The sequence below is a fragment of the Giraffa tippelskirchi genome, chromosome 1, assembly GCF_054371585.1.
Source record: "Giraffa tippelskirchi isolate mGirTip1 chromosome 1, T2T-mGirTip1v1.2.pri, whole genome shotgun sequence".
NCBI lineage: Eukaryota > Metazoa > Chordata > Mammalia > Artiodactyla > Giraffidae > Giraffa > Giraffa tippelskirchi.
Genome location: NC_137275.1, coordinates 221247315 through 221272095, shown reverse-complemented (window position 1 = coordinate 221272095; position 24781 = coordinate 221247315). Strand labels below are relative to the sequence as shown.

The 24781-nt window shown below is 40.8% G+C and overlaps 1 protein-coding gene and 1 long non-coding RNA gene across 7 annotated transcripts in view; both read left to right on the top strand.

The window, feature by feature from the left end:
• LOC145540833 (uncharacterized) overlaps positions 1 to 24781 on the top strand; it is a 355745-nt gene that overhangs the window by 201661 nt on the left and 129303 nt on the right. The gene's annotated exons all lie outside the window — the stretch shown is intronic.
• On the top strand, positions 17982 to 22833 carry LOC145540871 (uncharacterized). Its single transcript, XR_014078607.1, has 2 exons — positions 17982 to 20179; positions 20614 to 22833. It is a non-coding gene; the product is annotated as an uncharacterized LOC145540871 (long non-coding RNA).

The window sequence follows — 24781 nt, the reverse complement described above, 5'->3', positions numbered from 1 at the left end:
ACCATCATATATGAATTATGGGGGCTCCTTTGCATTCAATCCATAACACCTTCTTCATATAATAAATGTAAAGTAATATCTAAAAAATGAAGACTTAAACAAAAAATGAGAAAATGAAAGAGAAAGTGAGATAGAGAAAGGAAAGAAGGGAAGAAAGTGAAAAAAGAGAAAGAGAAGGAAAGAAAGAAGGAGAGAGAGAAGAAAAGAAAGCAAAATAAAGCCTAGTAGATATATCATGGATAAGAAAAGTAAAGTACTCTTTAGAATAAGAATGTATTATTGATTAATGAGACAAAGCAAGAAAGCCACATCCTAGGGTGTGTATGGAGACTTTAACTGCAGAAGGGATTGAACTACCCACTAAGTTACAGACAGGAATCCTCAAAATCTGCTACCAGCAGGTGGTCCTGCAGGTTCTGCATCATATCTATCAAGGAAAGAATTTTTCAGTCTTTCCTTGCAGGCATTCCGAATCTTTATGAGTTATTTATTTGCTTGTATGTGTGTGTGTAGGGGAAGGGGTGTTGATTATTTCCTCTTCCTCGCCTCCTTAAGATTTTCCTTTTCCTTTGTAAGAAAATTACACTTTTCACAAGATCATCCAGGACTCACGTGACTGACGACCCATATCCCCTTTCCCTACACCCAGTCCTCTTCTTATGTAGACTGAAGGATAAGAAGGAGACATGTTGGTGTCCCTGATAAGAGGATGAATTGCTGCTCCTTGGAAACACCTATGGGTCATTGAAGGAATGTCGCCCCAAAGTTGGTGATACTAGGGTTTCTCTTTAGAATATGAGTGACTTAGAATAGTTTAACTTCAAATTTAGGTACAACTTAGAGACAACAAGAAATGAATGTTTCATCAAATACTTTATGATGGAAATAGTCAGTCCAGTTTGGAAAAATAACACAGAAAAATTTAAGGAGAAATTTTCTGAAGGATATTGATGGTGGAGTTGATTTTATAGATGCTCTTGTATAACTGCAAGCTTGAAAAAACTTGAAGACAATAAAGAGACAGAACATAAGAAAAAAGACAATCAGAAGTTATGGAAATACAGACATAAACCAAAAATTGATAATAACATGTTTCATATGAAGCTAATTGAAGCACGACATGATTTTATGGGTTTGGTTTTTATTTTTTCCTAATGACAAAAGAGTCTACATTTGTATTTATCTTCAAGATATCCTCCTTGGAATAACCTGACAGTAGCCAATGATGTCATAACCAATGTGAAGGTAAAATCTGAACCCACACTCTGGCTCTATATTAATTCAGTTTTAAAATTCATTGTAGAATCAACCTGGAAATGAATCACAACAGAACTAGAATAGAAGGCACTCACTCTCAGGGTCCTAGGAGTGCCAGTTCAGCACATGCTCTATTTTGCATGTGCATGGTAAGTCGTTTCTGATTCTTGGTGGCTTCATAGACTGTAGCCTGTCAGGCTTCTCTGTCCAAAAGATTTCCCAGGCAAGAATACTGGAGTGGGTTGCCATTTCCTACTCCAGGGGATCTTCCTGAGCCCAGGATCAAACCTGCATCTCTTGTGTCTCCACTAGCACCACCTGGGAAGCCCCATTTACCTGCTTAAGTTTTTTGCTCCCTCATTACCTGGCTTTCCTGACCCTAGTTTCAGTCCTGTTTACACATTCCTAACCACTGTTCATCACTACCTATCTGTCACAGCCATAGTAAACTGACTGGCATCCCCCAGGCTTGCTGCTAAGAGTGGTACAAGCACCCGCAGTATAAGTTTCATTTGGAAGCTTGTTTAAATTACAGAATCTCAGGTCCTGCCCAAGACCTACTAGAATCTGCATCATAACAAAATCCCCAGATGAATTGTATATTCATTGAAATTATAAATCACTACTCTAACTCACTTTCCTTCCTTGCTGATGAACTTCCAACTCTTCAGTTTACTAAAACTAGCCATTGTTCTTATTTCATCTTTTTTAACTTTTTAAATTTTATGTTGGAGTACAGCCGATTAACAGTGCTATGATAGTTTCAAGTGGACGGCAAAGGGACTCAGCCATACACGTACATGTATCTATTCTCCCCCAAACTCCCCTCCCATTAAGGCCACCACATAACACTGAGCAGAGTTCCCTGTGCTTTACAATAGGTCCTTGTTGGTTATCCATTTTAAATATAACAGTGTGTACGTGTCCATTTCAAATTCCCTAACGATCCTTTCCCCCCACCCTTCCCCCCAGCAACCGTAAGTTTGTTCTCTAAGTCTGTGAGTCTGTTTCTGTTCATTGTTGTTATTTTAGAGCAGTCTCTGTAGAATACAGGAAAATCTCATGGAGCCAGAATTGTAGAGAAAGCAACACAAAGGTCAAGATCACACAACTTATTCATAGAATACGACAGAGTTGACTATCATTTCAGCTTTGCCACTTAATAGCTGGCACCTCCTTAACCTCTCTTAACTTCATTGTCTTCAAGTGGTATGTTAGTTGGTTTAGGCCAGGTTACTTTGTGTAACAAATGTTCCCCAAATCTCAGGACTCATATATGTTCATGCATGGCTATGACTTTCCTCTGTATTTTTTTTTTTTTTTTGAGCCCCACGTTGACTGGACAGCCTCAGTCTGGGATGTTGTTAGTCTAATGTCAAAGAAAAAAGAGAGATGACAAAACAGACACAGAATCTCAAAGCTTCTACTTAACAGTGACACCTGTCACTTCCACTCACCTTCCACGTGGCTGAGTCAGGCTTCAGTGAACACGAAGTGGAACCCCCTTCCCCAGCAGGAAGAGGCACTGTGGAGTGGGAATGGGGAAGAAAAGCAACACACTTGACAATGGAGAGAGGAACAGAAGTCGCCTCACATTGCTGTTTGATATTTGAATAGGCTAAGGCGTGAGACAGCCTTGGTCCTTTGTGGGGTGGCTGCTTCACCTTTCTGAACGTCAGTTCCCTTATCTGAAAAATGGGGACAGTAACACCAGCATTTAATAAAATTCTGAAAAGAATGCCTGGGTGGCACGTAGTAGGCTCTTAATGAGAAGAGACCATGGATATAATAGAATAATTATCTCCTTTCATGCTCTCAGAGGTGGAAACTGCCTAATTCTCATAGAAAAGCCTGAATTAGAGATGTGGGGGAGGCAGAAACAGCCTTGAATTGCTTCATTCTCTGTTTCCTCTGGGTCTGCATCCTTCGTTGCAATAGTTTGACAGGAAGCTTGCTCTCCTTCGGAGGCATAAGACGGAAGAGGGTGTGTGTTCTCAGAGATAACATGGGGCAAGTTCAGGGGTTACTAATTGAGTTTCTGCTTACCTTTCATATTCATCCAGAATCCCAACCAGAACAGGGGTTACTTATAGCAACCTCCCTCTCTCCTCTCCACCCCTTCCCTCCTCTGCTGATGACACTCATGTCTCTTCAGAGTTGCTTCCCCGTTCAAACTGTTACCCTAATCAGAAACTGATGTGACGGCAAAACAGGGGAGAGACAAACATGTGGTCTGTGAGAATATTTTGAGATTGGATTTGCTAGTGCTCATGCAAGGAATTTTAAATGGAATCTGCAAGAGCCCAGACCTTCTTGTGTGGTCCACATGGATGCTACTTGTGGTTTGACACTGAATCAGAGAATCCAGCATGTGACACTAAATTGTCAGGTTCTTTAGAGTTTACAAATTGCCTCAATGCAATATGGCTTATTTAATCCTCCCAGAACTCCAATACTTTGGCTACCTGATGCAAAGAACTGACTCATTTGAAAAGACCCTGATGCTGGGAAGGATTGAGGGCAGAAGGAGAAGGGGACGACAGAGGATGAGATGGTTGGATGGCATCACTGACTCAATGGATTTGACTTTGGGTGAACTCGAGGAGTTGGTGATGGACAGGGAGGCCTGGTGTGCTGTGGTCCATGGGGTTGCAAAGAGTTGGGCACGACTGAGTGACTGAACTGAACTGAACTGAACTCTCAGGAAGGAAACATGGCTATCATGATCCCACTCCATAAATGAGGACACGAGAGGTCAGCAAAGTGTCATGCTCATGAGGGCACAGGTGAAAATGAAGTGGTGAAGGCAGGCCGAAAGTCCACATCTTCTGCCCTCTTGTCTTATATTCATTCACTACTCCATGGTTCCTCCGAAATCCCATTACCCTTTGGTATACAGGTACATTTCTGGAGCCCTCAGTTTTGAAGGGTCAAGCTTTAGAAAGCAGTGACCTCTCCAAGGCTTCCGCTACATCCCCATGCTCTGCTTTATGAGGTTTTCCATTTCCTCATCACCTCTGCCCTGGTGGCTCAGATGATAAAGATCTGCCTGCAATGCGAGTTCAATCCCTGGGTCAGAAAGATCCCCTGGAGAAGGGAAAGGCTACCCACTCCAGCATTTTTGTCTGGAGAATTTCATGGACAGAGGAGCCTGGTGTGCTATAGCCCATGGGGTCACAATGAGTCAGACACAACTTTCACTCTCACTTTCCCTGTCACTGCCACCACTTAGGGTTCTGGCTTCTGAAAACTATAATTATCCACAAAGTAATGAGAGGAAACTTTCAGGTGCAAACCTGACATTGTCTCTTCTTCCTTAAAGCCTTTCAAAAGATTGCCCTCAAAATAGGGCCTTTTGAGGATTTCCCTGGCAGTTCAGTGATTAAGACTCCTTGCTTTCACTTCGGGGGGCATGGGTTAGGGTTAGATGCCTGGCTGGGGAACTAAGATCCCACTCGCTCCAAGACGTGCCCCCCCCCAAAAAAAGGGCCTTTTCACATGGCCTGTGATGGCCATTGTTCCATGCTACCCTCTCTAACGAGGAACTTGTGCATTTCTCTCTTCTCACATTTGTGCTCAAGCCAGATTGAACTCCTCCAAGAAACTGCATCAGCTCAAGTTTCTCCTTCCTCTGCATTTTATAAATGCCGTCTTCTATTTCTCTTCCTATCCAGTTACCACTCGCTTATAGGGAGGAAATGGCAACCCACTCCAGTGCTCTTGCCTGGAAAATGCCACGGGTGAAGGAACCTCCTAAGCTATAGTCCATGGAGTTGCAAAGAGTTGGACACGACTAAGCGAAGTATTATAGGGAGTCATTTATGGAAGAGTCTCCTCATCAGAGCAGGTGTCCTGATGGCACTAGAGCTATTTCTCCTTCCCCACCCGGCGTATACGCTGGACTAAAATTCCTTGAGGACAGAAGCTTTCTTATCTATTCCTGCACCCGTAGCCCCTAGTACAGTGCAAGGTAAAGTCTGCAGAGACAACCCAATAAAAATGCCTGGAATGAACAAATGAATAAACGAGGAGCCCTAGAGTGAAGGGTATTTGTTTTTCTGAACTTCACACCCACCACCACACCTACAAAATCCAAAGACAGATTTTAAATTGCTTTTCCCTCACCTTTTGAAGTGAGCTGGAACCAGATGTTTTAGAGCTTGAAACTGGTGAATCTTTTAGTATTTGGCAGGAAGCTAGAGAGAGGCTGAGGATAAAATTCAGACCATTTAGTCTCTTTTTAGTCACTGATGGCAAAAGAAGGGGGAAGACAATGAGTATTTGACTTTTGAGAAACTCTCTAAATATCCAAAACCTGTTCTGCTAACATTGATGGTGACATCCATTCTTCCAGCTTTGTGACATTCAGCATGTGACTTGACCTCTCTGTATCTTAACTTTTTCATCTGCTATATGAAGTGAAAATAATACTTTTTCATACTATTGCAAGGTAAAAGAGACTTAAAAGACATATTACTCAGCTCAATGTGTAGACTTTGTCCTGACTTCAACAGACAGACCATAAAAAAATATATCTTTGAGGCAATTGGGGAAATTTCAGTATGAAATGAGTCCAAGATACTAAAGAATTATTGTTAATTTTGTTAGATGTAATTTTAATATGCATGTGTGTGTGCTCAGTCGTGGCCAACTCTTTGCAACCCCATGGACTGTAGCCTGCCAGGCTTCTCTGTTCATGGGGTTTTCCAGGCAAGAATACTGGAGTGGGTTGCCATTTCCTTCTCCAGGGAATCTTCTCAACTCATGTGTCAAACACCATCTCCTGCATTGGCAGGTGGGTTCTTTATCACTTGAACCACCATGCAAGCCTCTTGTAGTAATTATAGCATAGGTGGTAGATAAAACATTACACACGCACACACATGCACACACACTTATCCATTATAAATGCATACTGCCTACTAAGTAAAATGACATAATGTCCTGGATTTGTCTTAAAATATTCCATAGAAATAAGTAGAAACACATAGATAAAACAAGATTAGCAAAATGTTGATAATTGCTGAGGATGGGAAATGGGGACATGGAAGTTCATTATAAGATACAAATTTTCTCTAGAAGTGTTTTCATAATAAAATGTAAAAATACGTACCCTCTTAGAGTTATGAGAAGTTCACATGTATAAAAGTATAGAAAAGTGCTTCCCATTTAGTATTATTAAGGTATATTACATTCATATACCTCAGTTATTTGCACTCAGATAATTCACTTGCTCTCACAGGCTTAGTCACACTCTTTATTTCTTTGCTTATGCACAATGTTTTTACAGAGATAGTAAAAAATGACAGCTAATATTATTAATAATACAGAATGACAGCTAATATTAAGTGGGTGTTTACTCTAAGCCAGAAATGCAGCAGGTCCATTATCTTCTTTCCACTCTCACAGAAACCCCAGAAACTAGACACTATTTAAAACCCCACTTTACAGATGCAGAAACTGGAGCATTCAGAGAGGACATCATTTGCCCAAGGTCAAAATTAACCTGGACCTCAAACCCCAGACCTTGTCTGATTCCAAAGTCAAGACTAGCATAAACAAAATGAAGCTCATGCTACAAATGAAAGCAAGACTGGATTTAAATTAAATTAAAGTGTAAATGCCTTCCCTAATTTCTCTCATTGGCTTGGTCTGGTGTGAAACCCAGCCACTTAATAAGATTATGAGAGAAATTCTTAACAGTCCTTCCACTCTTTCTTGACCCAATCACCTGAAGGTGAATTGGGGTTAAATAAATGAATGACCCCTTGTCTCAGAAAAGCAAGCATGCAACTCTGTGTCAATCAGTCTGATCAAAACTCTTAGGGTGGTAGGTTCCTCTGCTTGGTCCAGATCACAGAAATGTAGTCCATGAAGGTACTTCAGTCTTTAGATCATTTCCCCTCCTTTGTGTCCTCCAAATTGTCTTGAATTTAATGCCCGAGAAGATTTATGTTCAAGCTAGACATTTGAACTTCATCTTCCTCTGTCCCCATTTATCTACCTCTTCCTCCATCTAAACAAGGGTGACACATATCCTGTGAATATGACCCTGAGTGTTTCTTCTCTTGTTTGTTCATCGTTGCATCTTGAGAGCATGAAACTGTTTTTCAGCCCTGGCTGCATATTACAATTCCCTACAAGATTTTTGAAACATACTGATGCAGGGCCCCACCTCCTGTCAATGAAATAGAACTAGTTAAATGGCCCAGGGATTCAGTGTTTTGTTGTTGTTTTTTTTTTTTTTTTAAGTGCAGTAGGTTATCCTAATATGCAGCAAGGATTGATAAACACTGGCACAGAATAGTTCCTGGCATAGAATAGGTATTTAATAAGCATTTGCTGAAATAATGAGTAAATGAATGAATAAACATTCTATCATAAGAAGTACTTACTAATGTGCATTCTTTAGTAATCCCAAACCCCAAGCATACAGGCATATACCAACTGTGAGCTGTGTGAGGGTGCAAACTGTTTCACATATTTTTGGTTCTTTCATTTCTAGCATATAATAGAGCATCAGTGTTTATTAAATGAATGTGCTGTCATATATACCCAAGACAAGGAGCAGGAAGATATATTGGACAGATGGAGGAGAGTGATATAAATGAGGATACATGCAAAGAACACACTTTAGGAGTCAGATGGAGCTGAATTTGGTTTCCAACTTTATTACCTACCCAGTGTCTGAACTCTGGGCAAGTTTCCTCGTTTGTAAATGGGGTTAAATTGCTCCTGTCAGCATCATTGTGCAAATGCAATGGGAAGACAAGCATGAACATATTTATCTCAGTGCCTAATATATTGAAAATACTTAAATAATGTCACCTTCTCTTCTTAATCCTTTATCTTTCCTCTGACAGACTTCCAGCTTGACTGATTAGGTTGGACCTTTGGAAGTTGATTAGGGAAAAAAGAGAGGGAGAAAAAGAGAAGTAATGAGAAAAGAGTAGAAATGAGTGAGGGGAATGTCACGATGGTTATAGAAGAAATACTTATTATTAGCCATAGACCCTGCATTTTGTCATTCTTCCCACTCTGTCCAATCCAGACATGTAACACAGCTGTAAATTACCATCCTTCAGGATAAACACTGGATGGTAAGTGCCATGAACACTAATAACAGCATTCATCACCAGGTAAGCAGCTCCATATTGAGGTTTCCTGGGCCAGACTTCCAACCATCTGGAGAAACACCAGACACTGTTCCTCATACCTTCTGTCCCAGCCTGTCTTGAAAAGAGGGACACGGTGCTGTTGAGACATTGTTGGCTAGGGAATCTGCAGCAGCTGCGTTCTGACTCAGTTCTGATGTGATCACAAATGTGTCCACCTGCAAAATGGAGGCAAGGACTCAAAGAAATTGCCTCTTGATGTCTCTTCCAACATTCCATAAATTTGGCTGGAGGTCTCCCTTATCCCATTTCAGCATTTAGAGACACAGTCAACTAACAATACTACTCAAGAAATTTTACTTGGTCTCGCATTTGGTGTTACTAAAATTGGACCAGTTCTTTTCCCTACTGGATTGATCTACACACTTGGGTAGAAGTAAGGTCCATTATCTTTCATTTTTCTAGTGCTTTGCAGAAGTTTTCACCTGCCTTAATAGCGCATGAATTCTAGTATCTACTTCTTGAGACTTACCTCATCCTCAGATAAGACAACAAAACTACAAGGTTGTTCTACTGTCCCAAAAAGGAAAGTTAGACCAAGGTATATGGTGGCGCCAGAGCTGTTTCCAAACAGTTATTTGTTATTAACTTTATACTTGGTGGCCTGGGGTAACCATCTTTCTTTATAATTCTGGAGGCAAATATTGTCCTCTCTCATCTACCCTATTTCTTCTCCGTGCCATTTTTTATCCATCTGCTTTCCTTAAAAAGGCTGTAGTTGAAATCACCCAGTCTCAACCACCTGGGAACTAGACAGAGTCAGAGAAATCCCATATGTTGACAACTTAGATCAGCTAAGCCTTAGTGAGGAAGTATTTATCTCTGATATATTCTTCCTCGGTTTTCTCCTTAAACTTGCTTTTCTCATCACAGTAATTATACTTCGGTGTGTGTAAGTAGTCACCTAAGTGGCCTGGTTTAGCCCACCCTGCAACTGCCTGCGATTCTGGAAAAAGAACATGAAGAATGCACGTTGCTCCCATTCTGTCCTCTGGGAAAACCATCTTTTTCTTAAAGCTCCCATGGGGAGTGCTTGAGTCATCAGGATCAAATGTGAACATTTGCGCAGGATCCTGAGTCACATCAATTGTCATCACCCTCACCACAATTTATTTACGGACACTGGAGAATAACCAGTGTAAGTGATAAGAATTTAGAAATCCAGTTAATGGACAGAACCTTTCCAAACGAATTTATTCTGCCCTGCCTGTTCCGTGAATCTTCAGTTTTAGGTTTGTTTGCCTTTTCCATTGCAATATGCCGTCTCTCAAACAAATGATAAGGCTTGCAAGAGCCCCATGGTCTTTGGCTTCTTTTCCTCAATACTCACCCCCACCCCTCTTCCCTGCTCACTTCACTCCAGCTACACACATCTCTCTATTTAACACGTGCTCCAAGATCTTTCCCGCAGTAAGACCTTCAAGAACGCTTTTCTCATTGTCATGGAATGTTTTCATGCTGTTATGCCTTCCCCAAAACACACTACTCATTGACTATGCTAAAGCCTTTAACTGTATGAATCACAACAAGCTGTTGGAAAATTTTTAAGGAGATGGGAATACCAGACCACCTGACCTGCCTCCTGAGAAATCTGTATGCAGGTCAAGAAGCAACAGTTAGAACCAGACATGCAACAATGGACTGGTTCCAAATTGGGAAAGGAGTATGTCAAGGCTGTATATTGTCATCTTGCTTATTTAACTTCTATGGAGAGTATATCATGTGAAATGCTGGACTGTATAAAGCACAAGCTGGAATCAAGATTGCCGGGAGAAATATCAATAACCTCAGATAGGCAGATGACACCACCCTTATGGCAGAAAGTGAAGAGGAACTAAAGAGCCTCTTGATTAAAGTGAAAGAGGAGAGTGGAAAAGCTGGCTTAAAACTCAACATTCAAAAAACTAAGATCAAGGCATCTGGTTCCATCACTTCATGGGAAATAGATGGGGAAACAGTGGAAATAGTGGCAGACTTTATTGTCTTGGGCTCCAAAATCACTGCAGATGGTGACTGCAGCCATGACATTAAAAGACGCTTACTCCTTGGAAGGAAGGTTATGGCCAACCTAGATAGCATATTAAAAAGCAGAGACATTACTTAGCTGACAAAGGTCCATCTAGTCAAAGTTACGGTTTTTCCAGTAGTCATGTGTGGATATAAGAGTTGGACCATAAAGAAAGCTGAGAGTCGAAGAATTGATGTTTTTGAACTGTGGTGTTGGAGAAGAATCCTGAGAGCCCCTTGGACTGGAGATCCAACCAGTCCATCCTAAAGGAAATCAGTCATGAATATTCACTGGAAGGACTGATGCTGAAGCTGAAGTTCCAGTACTTTGGCCACCTGATGCAAAGAACTGACTCACTGGAAAAGACCCTGATGCTGGGAAAGATTGAAGGCAGGAGGAGAAGGGGACAGCAGAGGATGAGATGGTTGGATGACATCACTGACTCACTGGACAAGAGTTTGAGCAAGGTTTGGCAGTTGGTGTTGGACAGGGAAGCTTGGTGTGCTGCAGTCCACGGGGTCGCAAAGAGTTGGACACGACTGAGCCACTAAACTGAACTGAAAAAACACACAAGTTTTTTTTCCTGGATTTTTCATTCCAGAACTCAGGTATTACTCTCTACCCCGTTACTGTTGTGTCTCTGGTGTTTAGAACAGCTCTTGATACATAGTAGGCACTGCATAAATATGTATTGAATAGATGAATGCTAGCACATTTCTTGTCTCTATTTTGGAAAGAAGGCAATTGGGTAGTTGGACAGAGAGAAAATTATGAATTCAATAATAGGCAGAGGCAGCTGGGAAAGGGGAGGTGGGGGGACAAGCTCAGGGGTCTGCTGGTTAGCAAAAAAGGCCATCTTTGGGAGTGGAAGCTCCACCCAACAATCTGGCACCAGTCAGAGTCATGAGTCTTTCCTTCACAAGCAGCAAATACATTTGCAAATGAAAATAAATAAAACTTTATTGAAATATGAAATTGCAAATGGGAATGGCTGGTTGGGGCCCTTTGTAGCAATTATGCAAAAAGACTCATTTGCTTGTTTTTATATGCAAGTTAAAAAAGATTCTCTATTTTCACAATTAATTTACTCAGGGAAGCTTAGCAGGGCTCAGAGGTTTGCATGAATCTTGGCAGCCTAGTTCATCTGATTTTCCAATCAGCTGGAAGAGCAATGTGGTTTCATTAAGCACCAGGATTCTTGAAGTATACAAACTGGCTAACTCTTTGACTTCAAACTCATGATCACTGTGGGTCCCATGGGTATCATAAATTTCATAATCAATTACCAACTTAGGGTTTCCTTCATGCCACTGGATTGAGTATATTAGTGCAGTGGGAGCAGAAGCATGCACAACTTTTCACATTCTGCCTTTATTACCCCCAAACTCATCATCCTAATATCTTTAGGCAGTGTATCAATAGCCATGTGTATTGGTGACAGCATTGGCTATTGGTGGCAGCTGGAGCTGGATATGGTAGTGGGTGAAGTAATCATGTCCACTCCAGAGTCGGACAGTCCTGGGTTTGAATCCCATTTCTACCTCTTTCTCACCACAGGGCTTTGGGAACATGTCTCACCCACACCAAATCTCAGGTTACTCATTGGTAAAATGGGCACAGTAGTGATAATTGTATACGCAGTGCCTGGCATATGGTGAGCTCTACAATGGTGGTAGCAGCAAAGAGAAATGGTAGAAGCAAACCAGTGATACACTGGAAGGAGCAGATTTTAAAGTTCAGACAGACCCCGTTCGCAATACCAGAAGCAAGACTTGCTGCTTGATCTTGGACAAGTCACTAGATTTCCCTAAGCTTCAAGTTTCCCATTTGTAAAATAAATATGACATCTAACCTCATCATATTGCTTTTGAGATTAGCTTTGTATGCTTTGGTGCTTGCAAATATTCCTACTTAGACCTTGATTCATAGAAGGTACTAAAACAAAGAGGCAGTTGTTGTTGTTACTATTATTAGTCTCTTTGTGCCTTAGCTTCCTTATTGATAAAATATAATGATGATGGAAATCCTGTTTCACTGCTGCAATTTTCCCACTCAGTGATTCATCCCTCCCGGATGTAACTTCACTGCTGGGAGCACTGGCCTTCAGCCCAGACTCAGCTCCTGTTTCACCCTCTTCCCCTGTCCTCTCATTAACTACTACTCTTTACAATTAAATTGTGCAATGAATGTCAAGTACCTGGGTTGAAAGAATTCTAGCTTACCACTCTGAGTATAAATTTCCACCAACAGTCTTTCTGGTGGGATCATAATTCAGGGGCCATTAATCACCACCTACCTGGCCTCCAGCAGAGGTAGAGAAGTTAATAAAGACCTCGTAGAGAAAAGAAAAAAAGCATCACAGCCACTGTTGGGAGATCTTTTGATAATTGTAGAATGGGCTGCAGGTTGCTGGAGAAAGCTCTGGGTAATTAAAGACCTCAGAGATAGATGTGGTACTGATTCTACCAGATGTAACAGAGGTTACTGTCTTATATGGAGGCATAGACAATGCCTGTCTGTATGAGCTTTTTAAGAGCCATTGAGCAAGAACACCCTCCTATAGCTATGATTCTCCCCCAATTACTTATTGTAGCAGCTATAATTCTACCAATAGAGGTTTCTTTCTCTAAATCATTAATATTAGTAACTTTAATTATGACATCATCAATCCTCCATGATATTTTAAGCACTTGATAGTTTATAATCTGCTTTCAGTTTACCACATTTAACTGTCAAATCAGGTCTATAAGAGATACATTGTTTTCTCACTTAATGAAGGAAGAAATTGAGGCTCTGAAGATTTAAAGGGTTTTCCAAAGATCTCATAGTGACTAAACAGAAGATTGGGGATTCCAAGCCAGACTGTTGGATCGCATGTCCACTGCTTTTTCATCATGTACCACATTGTTCAGACTGAGGAAGAATTTTCAGGCCTAAGGGTAGTTAAGTTCTGACAGCAACAACCCAGGAAGGTCACAGGAGAATGTTAAAATATATGGAATAGATGTTGATCTCTTAGGCAGAAATTAGCTGCAACTTTGACTAGAGATGGAGAAATAGTATAAATGCCTTGGGTACCATGTTTTGTTGTTTCCAAAAACATGGCAAGTTGGGAAAAGAAAAGGTTTTGACAGACCTAGTTTGGTTCTAAACTTTTCTCTTACAATATTGAACCTCTGTTTCCTAATAAAAGACTAGTATATAGTGCCAATCTTACTGCCTATAATGAGGGTTAAAAGAAACAGCCAGTTTGAAGCAACTAGCACACAGTAGGTGTTCCGCTCATGACACATGTGCTGTGTTTTCCTGGACTCTAGTCTCAGCTAGGCCTGGTAAGAATACTTTCAGCTCAAGTGAGAGAACCCTAACTAAAATGGGGTTACATAGATAAAAATTATCAGTTGACAAAACAAAAACTTTCAGTTCATACCACTAGATTACAGTGCACATCTGATGTTATTCTTTGGGTGGGCAAGAATTCATGTGTTATAACAAAGAATCCCCAGATATCTCTGTGGTTTAACCTTCAAAGGTTTGTTTTTTGGTTTATGGTACCTATATGTAATAGTTTAAATTATTCTTCAATTAATATTCACATCCCTTCCCCTCCCACTGTGGCTGAGTCTATTCTCCCTCACTAAAGTTGGGCTTAAGTGACTTGCATTGGCCAGTAGCAGAACACTGGCAGACATATACAAGCAGAGGTCATACATAGAGTTATCTAGTTTGCCTTGGGCTCCCACACTCCTGTGACATACTATGAAAAGAATATGGGCCAGATGGCTACTGCCCATCCACCTGCCCCCAGACTGACACTCATTGGGTGAACCTCATGGCTAACCTCATGAACAACTGTTGCTCTAAGGAGAGTAAGAGTCTGTGGAAAAGACCCAAACCCAACCTTCAGCCTAGATCTTGAAGTCCAGCTTAGCCCAGCCAAGTTATAGTCAACCCCAAACCTGCAAATATGACAATTAGTTTTCAAGGTTTAAACAACTAAATTTTAGGGTAATTTGTTATGCAGTATTTTTGCAGCAAGACTCCTATCCAAAATTGATTAGTTGTTGGTGAGAGGGGTTCTCTACCCTATGAGGGGATTCAGATCAGCACAGGCTCTATCTCCCTTGTTTTAAAGGGCTTTATTGAAGCACAGTTGGCTTACAGTAAACTACTCGTGGGTTCCCAGGTTGCTCAGTGGTAAAGAATCTGGAGGAGGAAATGGCAATCCACTCCAGTATTCTTGCTGGGAAAATCCCATAGACAGAGGAGCCTGGCAGGCTACAGTCCATGGGGCTGCAAAGAGGCAGACACGGCTGAACGACTGAGCACACACACACAAACTACTCATATTTAAGTTGTACGATTGATATATGTTGACATATACCACAATCAGCATCACCACAATCAAGACAATAAAAATATCCATCACTTCCCGAAGTCTAATTGTACCCCTCGGTGATCCTTCCCTAAATCAATCCTCCCCCTTCACTTCTGTCCTCAGGCAAACATTGACCTACTTTATATTACTATTGATTGACTTGCATTTTCCAGAAGTTTTTATAGATGGAATCATTCATCTTGTGTTTTTTTTTTTTTTTTTTTTTTTCTCTGGCTTTTTAACTTAACGTAATTATTTTGAGATTAACCCCTGTTGTATATATCAATAATTTATTCCTTTAAATTGCTGAATAGTGTTCCAGTTTATAAATAAATTATAATATTTTAAATCTACTTATCTATTGACAAACACTTGGGTTAATTCCAGTTTGGGGCTGTGATGAATACAGATGCTATAAATATTTGCATAAAATATTTGTATGGACATAAGCTTTCATTTAACTTTGTTAATACCTAAGATTCAAATGGCTGAGTCACATGGTAGTTGTGAGTTGAACTTTTGGTCACCTTCTTTTTTATATATGCAGTGCATCACCTCCATGGAAGTTTTGTCATTTTTGCTACCAGAGCATTGACATGACCTTGTCACACTGCCTTGCCTCACTACAGGAAGTGGGGTGGAGGGTAGGAATATGGGGTACCCCTATCTCCTCCTCACTGGGCTTTTGTTTCTCAGCATCTTGGTTCTGATTTTCACTGTGGTAGCTTCATTTTCAGGCAGGCTTTTATTACAAGATGGCCAGAAAGTCACAACCATATCAACTTAGTCTCTTACTACATCAGCAACTTAAGGGGAAATAGAGTAAGTACGTTCTTTATACACATACTATCAAAGTCCACTGTTCGATTGGCTGGGATGCCATGCTTATTTATGACCTATGGCTATGGAGATGGAATAAGCCAATTAGGCCTGGGCCAGGAAATTGGATCAGTCTTCCTATATAGAATTGTCAGACAGTGGAGGGGAATGGTTCTCCAAAGGGAAAGCAAGAGCTTTCTGCCAAAATAAAGAAGAAACAGGCAAAGACACACAAACAAATGAAAAGCTCTGCTACAGTGATAATGGTGGGATCATGTCAATATTTATGTCTTTGTTTTGTACCAAGAGCCTCTCCGTGCCAAATTGAATTATTCCACTTTACCCAATCTCTTCTCTTCCTTTCCTCCAGCGAGCTAGGATGCCCATTATTATGTTAAGATAATATCAGAATTTCAATTCATCTATCCTTAAATATCAGTACTGTATAAAAGAAAGCTAATGCTATGGTGTGCACGAGTGGATGAAAAGGGAATCACAAAAAGAAAAAGCAAAACAATACAGCATAAACCCTAAGGTTCCATCCACCTCTAAGAATCTATTAGTCCACGATTTTATAAGCCTTGTTCTATTATGGTAGGATTCTCTGATTTTAAGATTTCAGTATGCCTTGATCACACTCTAATCTTGTTACTGAGTTCAAATTGTGAGGTTGATACACCCCTGAGGACAGATTGACATTTTGATGTTCCTAGTTAGCAAAAACATGAACTGGAAAGCTGCATAAACAAGCAAATAAATTTATGGTAGGCTGGCATTGAAACGCATCTTGCTGTTTGTCGGCAGCTTTTAAGAAGTGAAATATGTACGTGGCCAATAGAGCTGGGGGAGCTCTCTGCTCAAAAGTGTCTTTCTTCTCTGTTTCCATAAGATGCAGAAGAAGGAAGAGAAGGTGGCAAACACCAGGAAGCCACTAGATTATTAATGAGAGGCCATTTTGAAGAATTTAAAGGACCTTTTGTTATTATCTTTTCTGCTCTTGATTCGGCTTCTATAGCACAGACTGTATCATCCTTTGTTCTTCCTATAGACCCCAAAGGTTTCAATCTGATTCCTTCTCCTCACACTGAGCACTTCATATTCAGTCCCTTGGAATTTCTTTTCTACAAAAGATAGGGTCTTGAAAACTTTTGCTTTTCTGAGAAGTAGTATTGTATACTGGAAATACAGGGCTTTGCTGGTAGGAGACAATTCTAAATCTGTGATCTGACGCTAGTTAACTGAGCCCTTGAGCAAGTGGTAGCAAACCTAGGTATGGTCACCTGTAACAGCTTCATTGAGAAGATTTAGTGACCGTCATAAAATGTTGAGGAGAGGGGAAGAGTATGATGAATGCTCATTCTTTCCCACCACTCTTTACTGTACCCAAGGGATTTAAACAAGTTCCCCAAAGGACTGAAAGATTCTTTAAAGGATTTTAGAACATAGAACGAAAAGTAGATGTGTAGACAAACCACGTAGGCATGTTTTAATAATGAAAATACATCTCAGAATCCCCAGACTGATTTTAGTTGACACAGAATTGAGTGGAATCTTCATGCTGCAGCATGATAAACCAACTGAATTTTCTGGGACTATTTTATTTTTTGTTTTTGACTGTACCTGGAGGTATAAGGAACTTCCCTAACCAGGGATCAAACCTCTGCCCCCCTTCAGTGAAAGCGCAGAGTCTTAACCGCTGGACCATTAGGTAAGACCCTTGGGGCCATTTTAATTTCAAATACCCACAGAGTGCTTTGGGAGCCTAGAGAGGGGTCTCTCATCTAGACATAGGAAGTGATCAAGGAAGATCTCCTAGAGGAAATGATGTCCAAATTTATGTGGAAAAGCTGAGTACCTGAGAGCCAGATGCAGGGGCATGGTGAAGGGTAAGTAGCAGGAGGAAACAGTGAAGGAGTAAGAAAAGCCTTGGAACCAGAAAGGCCCTGACAGATCTGAGAATTCAAAAAAAGCCCCATGTGTCTAGGACTACATGTCCACACCAGAAACTATTTGAAGCGCCTTAAAAGTATTATTGTAATTGACCTCGTAACCCTGCTATAGGCCTATGATTAAGGCCATAATAAAGGTCATAATCTCCATCTCAAGAGGGAGAAAACTGAATCCCAATTAAATGTCATTACTTAGGTAAGGTTTACCTTTTGGCTAAAATCAAATGTAATATCTATTGTTATGTAAGGTTTAAATGAAAGAAAGAGCCAGGATTGAAACTTGAATACTTGATTCCAAAGCCATTGTTCTTTCCTTTGACCAAGAGCTCAGCAAGAGAAGAAAACTTTGAGGATTCAGCACTGTTGACATAGGTTTCCAACCATCAGTCCTGAGGGACAGGGTGGGCAGGTAATCCTGTGACCTTGATGCATCTTTGTTGAGGCTGGCATGGTGGAGACAAAAGTAGCCAATGTTGTCCTCCAAGGGGTCACTTGAAGCTGAATCCTCCTGGGAGAAAGAAATAGTCTTTGGGAAACATGACTCTCAGATGGTCCAGATGCTTAGGAAACTCTCAAGAAGCTGTGAGAACAGAACAGGCAGGCCACACAGTGAGAAACATGTCTTTAGACAGGATCCTGAACATTTAGACCTGATCGGCAACTGCTGTCTTGCTGAGAATTTGCATCCCACCATGAGCGATTACAGCTTTCTGTAAGCATGAGTGGCCATCCTGATAAAATTCAGCTCCAAAGAATTAAAGAAGAAGCCCTCATTTGGTTATTTATCAAGGCCTTCGCTATCTTAGGCCAGCAGCTTTATTGTTCCATGGCTGCTTCAAAGGACCCTTTCTGGAAAGACTCACACATTCTCTCCCTGAGCCTTATCAGCCTCCCTCAGACCAGCTCATTTGCCTAATGTCATCTCCACAAAGGCAGCAGAAGCTCCAAATCTGACCTGAACAACTTCTCACTTTTGGCCAGCTGCAGGAACTCTCCTGGCCTCTGTGCTGGATGCTCAGAACTCAACCGTGTCCCGTTTCTCCAAATCTTGACCTGGCTGCAGTCAGCTGCAGATCCGAGAACTTCTTGGGACCAGACATTCAAGACCCACTGGGCTCTCCGAGGTGTCATGGTCTCCAACATTCACTGGGCTGGCATTGCACCTAACAGTGCCATGGATGGCCTGCTGCTTCCCTCCTACACTGGACATTGACAAGGGACTAGGGAATAGATAGAGGAAATATTGTGATGGATAACATTTTTCTGATCATACACATCTAAGGGATCTCATGATAATTAGATGTTTGATCTTATATATTGCTTAAATTTTCAAAGCCTCATTCTCATTTTTAAAAACAGGAAAAAATAAAACCTACTTTATGGGAAGGATGAGAATATTAGATGATATTCACAGGAAAAACACAAAGTATTCATTTATTTAGTCAAAAGATAATAACTTAGTTACTCTAAAATATGATTTTTCTCTGAAGAGAAGACACAGATAACATAGACCACAATAACTATTATTCATCTCCATAGTATCAAAGCTTGAGAAGGCTGATGTTTGAGAAATGTTTGTTTAAACTGAGCTAAACATCTACAGAAGACCTTGGAACTATAGAGAGGGCAGTTAGTTTGGAAGCAAGGCATGAGTGTTGACTTCGTGTGACAATAAGAGACTTGTTTGGGATCTAGCCCTTTGCAACAGTATTTGACATTGAGCAAATTACTTCACTTCTTTAGGTGCCACTTAGTCCTGCAAAATGGGTGCAATGATGCTCTCAGATATCTGGAAATAATAATCATGGAACAAAAGTAATTAGAAGTCTTCTACAAAACAGAGTATTTTCAACTCTTTGATGAAGATCAAATATAAGATACAAATTAGGATATTGAGTTTCTCCTGTCTTAGGCCCTCCACTTATATTCTCTCTGACTCCATAATGAAACTCTGTGAAGCAGGACTTAGTACCTTTATCATAGAGCTAAAGAGACTGAAAACGAGAAAAGTTGTGTCTTGCCAAATGTCACGCAATGGTACTCCATCCTTCCAGTTGCTTGGGTCAACACGGGAAGCATCTCTGATGACTCTTTCTCATCCTCTCATATTAATTTCTTCTAAAAATTATAGTTAGTTCCACCTTCAAACTACATCCAGAATCTGATCATGTTCCATCTGCTGAAGTCCCATCATCTCTTTCCTAGGTTTCCATGTGGCCTCCCTAACCACATCTATATCTTCTCCAGAATCGGTCTTTTGAAACCTCAGTCAACACAAGTCCTCCAGTGAAAACATCCTGATGGTTTCCATCACAGTCAGAGCAAAAGCTGAAGTCTAAGCAATGGTCTCAAATGTCTTATGTGTTTGGATTCTTTTATGCTTCTGAAACCTTGAGCCAAGCTTCATTCTCCATTTCACCCATTCTGCTCAACCCTGCCCGCTCTGCCTCTTTGCCCTCCCTTGGTTAGGTATGACATATGCCGCTGCTTAGGGGACTTTGCACTTGCTTCTCCCTTGGTCTGGAATGCCTTTCCTCACTCTCACATGGCTCACATTTGTACTTCATTCAGGTCTTCCCTAGAGGCTCAGACAGTAAAGAATCTGCCTGCCATCCAGGAGACCCAGGTTCAATCCCTGGGTCAGGAAGATCCCCTGCAGAAGGGAATGGCTACCCACTCCAGTATTCTTGCCTGGAGAGCAACTTTCACATAAGGTCTTCTCAAATGTCAGTTTATCCGCGTGCCCTTCTCTGATCATTCCACATAAAAAAGCAACTCTCCCTCTCTTGTCATCCACTAAACCCTTAAAGCACTTCGATTTTCATCTTAACACCTATTGCCTGCTATATTATTGATGATGATTTAGTAAGTCGTGTCCAACTCTTGCGACTCCCTGGACTGTAGCCCACTGGGCTCCTCTGTCCATGGAATTCTCCAGGCAAGAATACTGGAGTGAGTTGCCACTTCCTTCTCCAGGGGATCTTTCTGACCCAGGCATCAAACCTGGATCTCCTGCACTGCAGGCAGATTCTTTACTGACTGAGCTACAAGGGAAGATATATTATTAGATAAATTTTAATTTTGCTTCCTTTCTGTCAACCTAGACCACAACTCTAAGAGGCTTAGAATAAATCTCTCTTTCCCCCAACTTCATGGAATTATATTATACATGGTAGTAAATGTATTCATTTTAATGAATATTCTGATGAGTTTTGACAAATATACTATAATCAGGTAGAGAACATTTGTTCACACCCAAAAGTTCTCTGTTCTCTACTCCCCATCCCAGGCAACAAGCTGATCTGATTTTTAGAACCATATATTAGTCTCTTCTCTTCTGGAATTCATATAAATGAAATCATACAGTATGTCCTCTCTTGCATCTGGTTCCTTTTGTCAGACCTATAATGCTTTTGAGATGCATTAATATTCTTCCAAAAGTCAGTATTTTCTTTTTATTTCTAAGTAGTTAGTCCACTGTAATGAATATACCTCCATTTGTTTACCTTTTGACCTAATGATGAACATTTAAGTTGCTGCCAGTTTTGGACAATTATAAATGAAACTTCTATGATCATTTGTGTACAAGTATTTTGTGACTAGTTTTCCTTTTCTTAGGTAAATACTTAGGAGGAAGATTGCTGGAAGATTGCTGGCTAAGTATATGTTTAACTTGACTATAAATCTTTATTTTTCACTGATGTATCTCTACCATCTAGAATAAGTGTCTAGCATGTAGTAAGTACTCAATAAATTTTTACTAATTGAAAACTTCAACAATAATAGTTAGAAGGGATATAAGTCCAGATCTCCCTGAGCATCAAGTTAGAGCTCTGTCCACTGATTCAAACTGACTGAGCAAGGTAAGATTATTGGTGCATAGGATTCATTTCAGACTTGTGTGGGTCAGTGCCTGTGTGAGCAACCTCATGAGATCCTTGGTTCAATTATTCACGATGGAGCATGAGTGGAGACAACGCTGACACCAGGCAGTGTTTCTCTGGCCTTTATATTTCAGGCTTTGCCTGACTGTATCCTTCCCACCAGGGAGCTGCTGTTATAATCCCCAGAGTTCTCTCCCTCTCCACTCTCATAATCCCATTACTCTCCTGCCTGGAGAAGCAAGTTCCTCTGACAACACTGCCAGCCCAGAGACTCATCTGAATGTATTGAATTCATCACTTGGTGACTACAATTAAAATTCCTCTCCTTTGATTTACTTTGGTTGAGGGAAAGAAATCACTTAAGTTCTTGGACATACAGATAAGACATGATACATGTCCCATCCATTTCCTTGAAAGTGACACTTCCTGCCACTCACACAGATGGGGAAGAAACTTCAATCACACCCACACCTGACTACCTCTATCAAAGGAAAGATGAGGTGGTGAAGGGAGAAAAAGGGAAGAGAAGAGAAAAAACAGTCCAGAGGAAGGAGATAATGAGAAACATGCGTGATATTTCTGGGAAGAGGATTTAAACCAAAGAAAGATATACTTCTGCTTGATTCACAGAGTTGTCTTTTCCAGTGAGAATGCAGCCCTTCTTTTCAATCAATTGATTAGAGTCAGATATCATCTCAAAGACAGTATCTAGTCATCCCTCGAGACAGAGGTTGTGGGTCCCCCATAGACACCAAAATTGGAGAATCCTCAGTCCTTTATATATGACATAGTATTTGCGTATAAGCTATGCACATTCTCCTGTATACTTGAAATCATCTCTGATTTAGTTATAACACCTAATACAATGAAAATGCTATGTAAGTAGTTGCTGGGACATGGCAAAATCAAATTTTGCTTTTGATGACTTTCTGTAATTATTTTTTAGAATATTTTTGTTCTGTGGTTATTGAATCTTTGTAGATACAGAAAGTCAACTGTAAACCATTTCTTATCCTGCGGGGTCTGTGGTAGGAGGTAGAAGATTCATGAACTTCCTGACATTGGGGAAAGGGCAATAAAGGCACCTATCTCCTCAGAGACTCAAAGGGGGTCACATCAGGGTGCTCAGCTGCTCAGACATGTCCAACTCTTTGAGACCCTGTGGACTGTAGCCTGCCAGGCTCCTTGCATGGGATTTCCCAAGCAAGAATACTGGAGCAGGTTGCTATTTCCTCCTCCAGGGGATCTTCACAACCCAGGGATCAAACCCACATCTCCTGCATCTCATGCATTGGCAAGCAGATTCTTTACCTGGGAAGCCCCAAAAGGTGTCTCACGATAACAAAAAAACTTTAAAAAATAAGCTGATAGTAAATCTCGATATTTACAGTTCAGGATACTTAAATCCAACAAGGAAAGAAACATACTCAAATTCATATCACTGATCATATTTATGTCAGAATCAAAAGTAGCACGCAAGTCTGACTCTCATATTCAGTCTACTTCATCCTGCTCCTCATCTGCACACCTGCTAGTAGGAGGTGGAGCGATTTGCCCTGTATTCCAATCAGACCACCTGTAACAGGTCCTGGAGGTGAGTAAAGAAGGTGTAACTGATGCCATTTGACAGGTGAGGCAAAGGAGCTCAGAGTACTAGTCAACTAACTTCTTCAGGAGGTACTTAAGGGACCTGAACTGGTGTGGCTTCAAGATCATAATTCTAATCCCTTCTTATGACAACAGATCCTTTTACCTGCATCTCCAGATATACCCCAGGTTGGTAGGTGCCTCCCCAGGTCGGTAGGTGCCCAATATGCTACGAGAGATCAGTGGAGAAATAACTCCAGAAAGAATGAAGAGACGGAGCCAAAGCAAAAACAACACCCAGCTGTGGATGTGATTGGTGATAGAAGCAAAGTCTGATGCTGTAAAGAGCAATATTGGATAGGAACCTGGAATGTTAGGTCCAAGAATCAAAGCAAACTGGAAGTGGTCAAACAGGAGATGGCAAGACTGAACATCGACATTTTAGGAATCAGTGAACTAAAATAGACTGGAATGGGTGAATTCAACTCAGATGACCACTATATCCACTACTGTGGGCAAGAATCCTTTAGAAGAAATGGAGTAGCCATCATAGTCAACAAAAAGGTCCAAAATGCAGTACTTGGATGCAATCTCAAAAACAACAGAATGATTTCTGTTTGTTTCCAAGGCAAACCATTCAATATCACAGTAATCCAAGTCTGTGCCCCAACCAGTAATGCTGAAGAAGCTGAACAGTTCTATGAAGACCTACAAGATCTTCTAGAACTAACACCCAAAAAAGATGTCCTTTTCATTATAGAAGACTGGAATGCAAAAGTAGGACGTCAAGAAACACCTGGCGTAACAGGCAAATTTGGCCTTGGAGTACAGAATGAAGCAGGGCAAAGGCTAATAGAGTTCTGCCAAGAGAACACACTGGTCATAGCAAACACTCTCTTCCAACAACACAAGAGAAGACTCACATAGACATCACTAGATGGTCAATACTGAAGTCAAATTGATTATATTCTTCACAGCCAAAGATGGAGAAGCTCTATACAGTCAGCAAAAACAAGACTGGGAGCTGATTGTGGCTCACATCATGAACTTATTATTGCCAAACTCAGATTTAAATTGAAGAAAGTAGGGAAAACCGCTAGACCATTCAGGTATGACCTAAATCAAATCCCTTACAACTATACAGTGGAAGTGAGAAATGGATTCAAGGGATTAGATCTGATAGAGTGCCTGAAGAACTATGGACGGAGGTTCATGACATTGTACAGGCGACAGGATCAAGACCATCCCCAATAAAATGGCTGTCTGAGGATGCCTTACAAAAAGCTGTGAAAAAAATAGAAGCAAAAAGCAAAGGAGAAAAGGAAAGGTACATTCATTTGAATGTAGAGCTCCAAAGAATAGCAAGGAGAGATAAAAAAGACTTCCTCAGTGATCAATGCAAAGAAATAGAGGAAAACAATAGAATGGGAAAGACTAGAGATCTCTTCAAGAAAATTAGAGATACCAAGGGAACATTTCATGCAAAGATGGACTCAATAAAGGACAGAAATGCTATGGACCTAACAGAAGCAGAAGATATTAAGAAGAGGTGGCAAGAATACATAGAAGAACTGTACAAAAAAGATCTTCATGATACAGATAACCATGATGGTGTGATCACTCACCGCAGCCAGACATCCTGGAATGTGAAATCAAGTAAGTCTTAGGAAGCATCACTACAAACAAAGCTAGTGGAGGTGATGGAATGCAAGTTGAGCTATTTC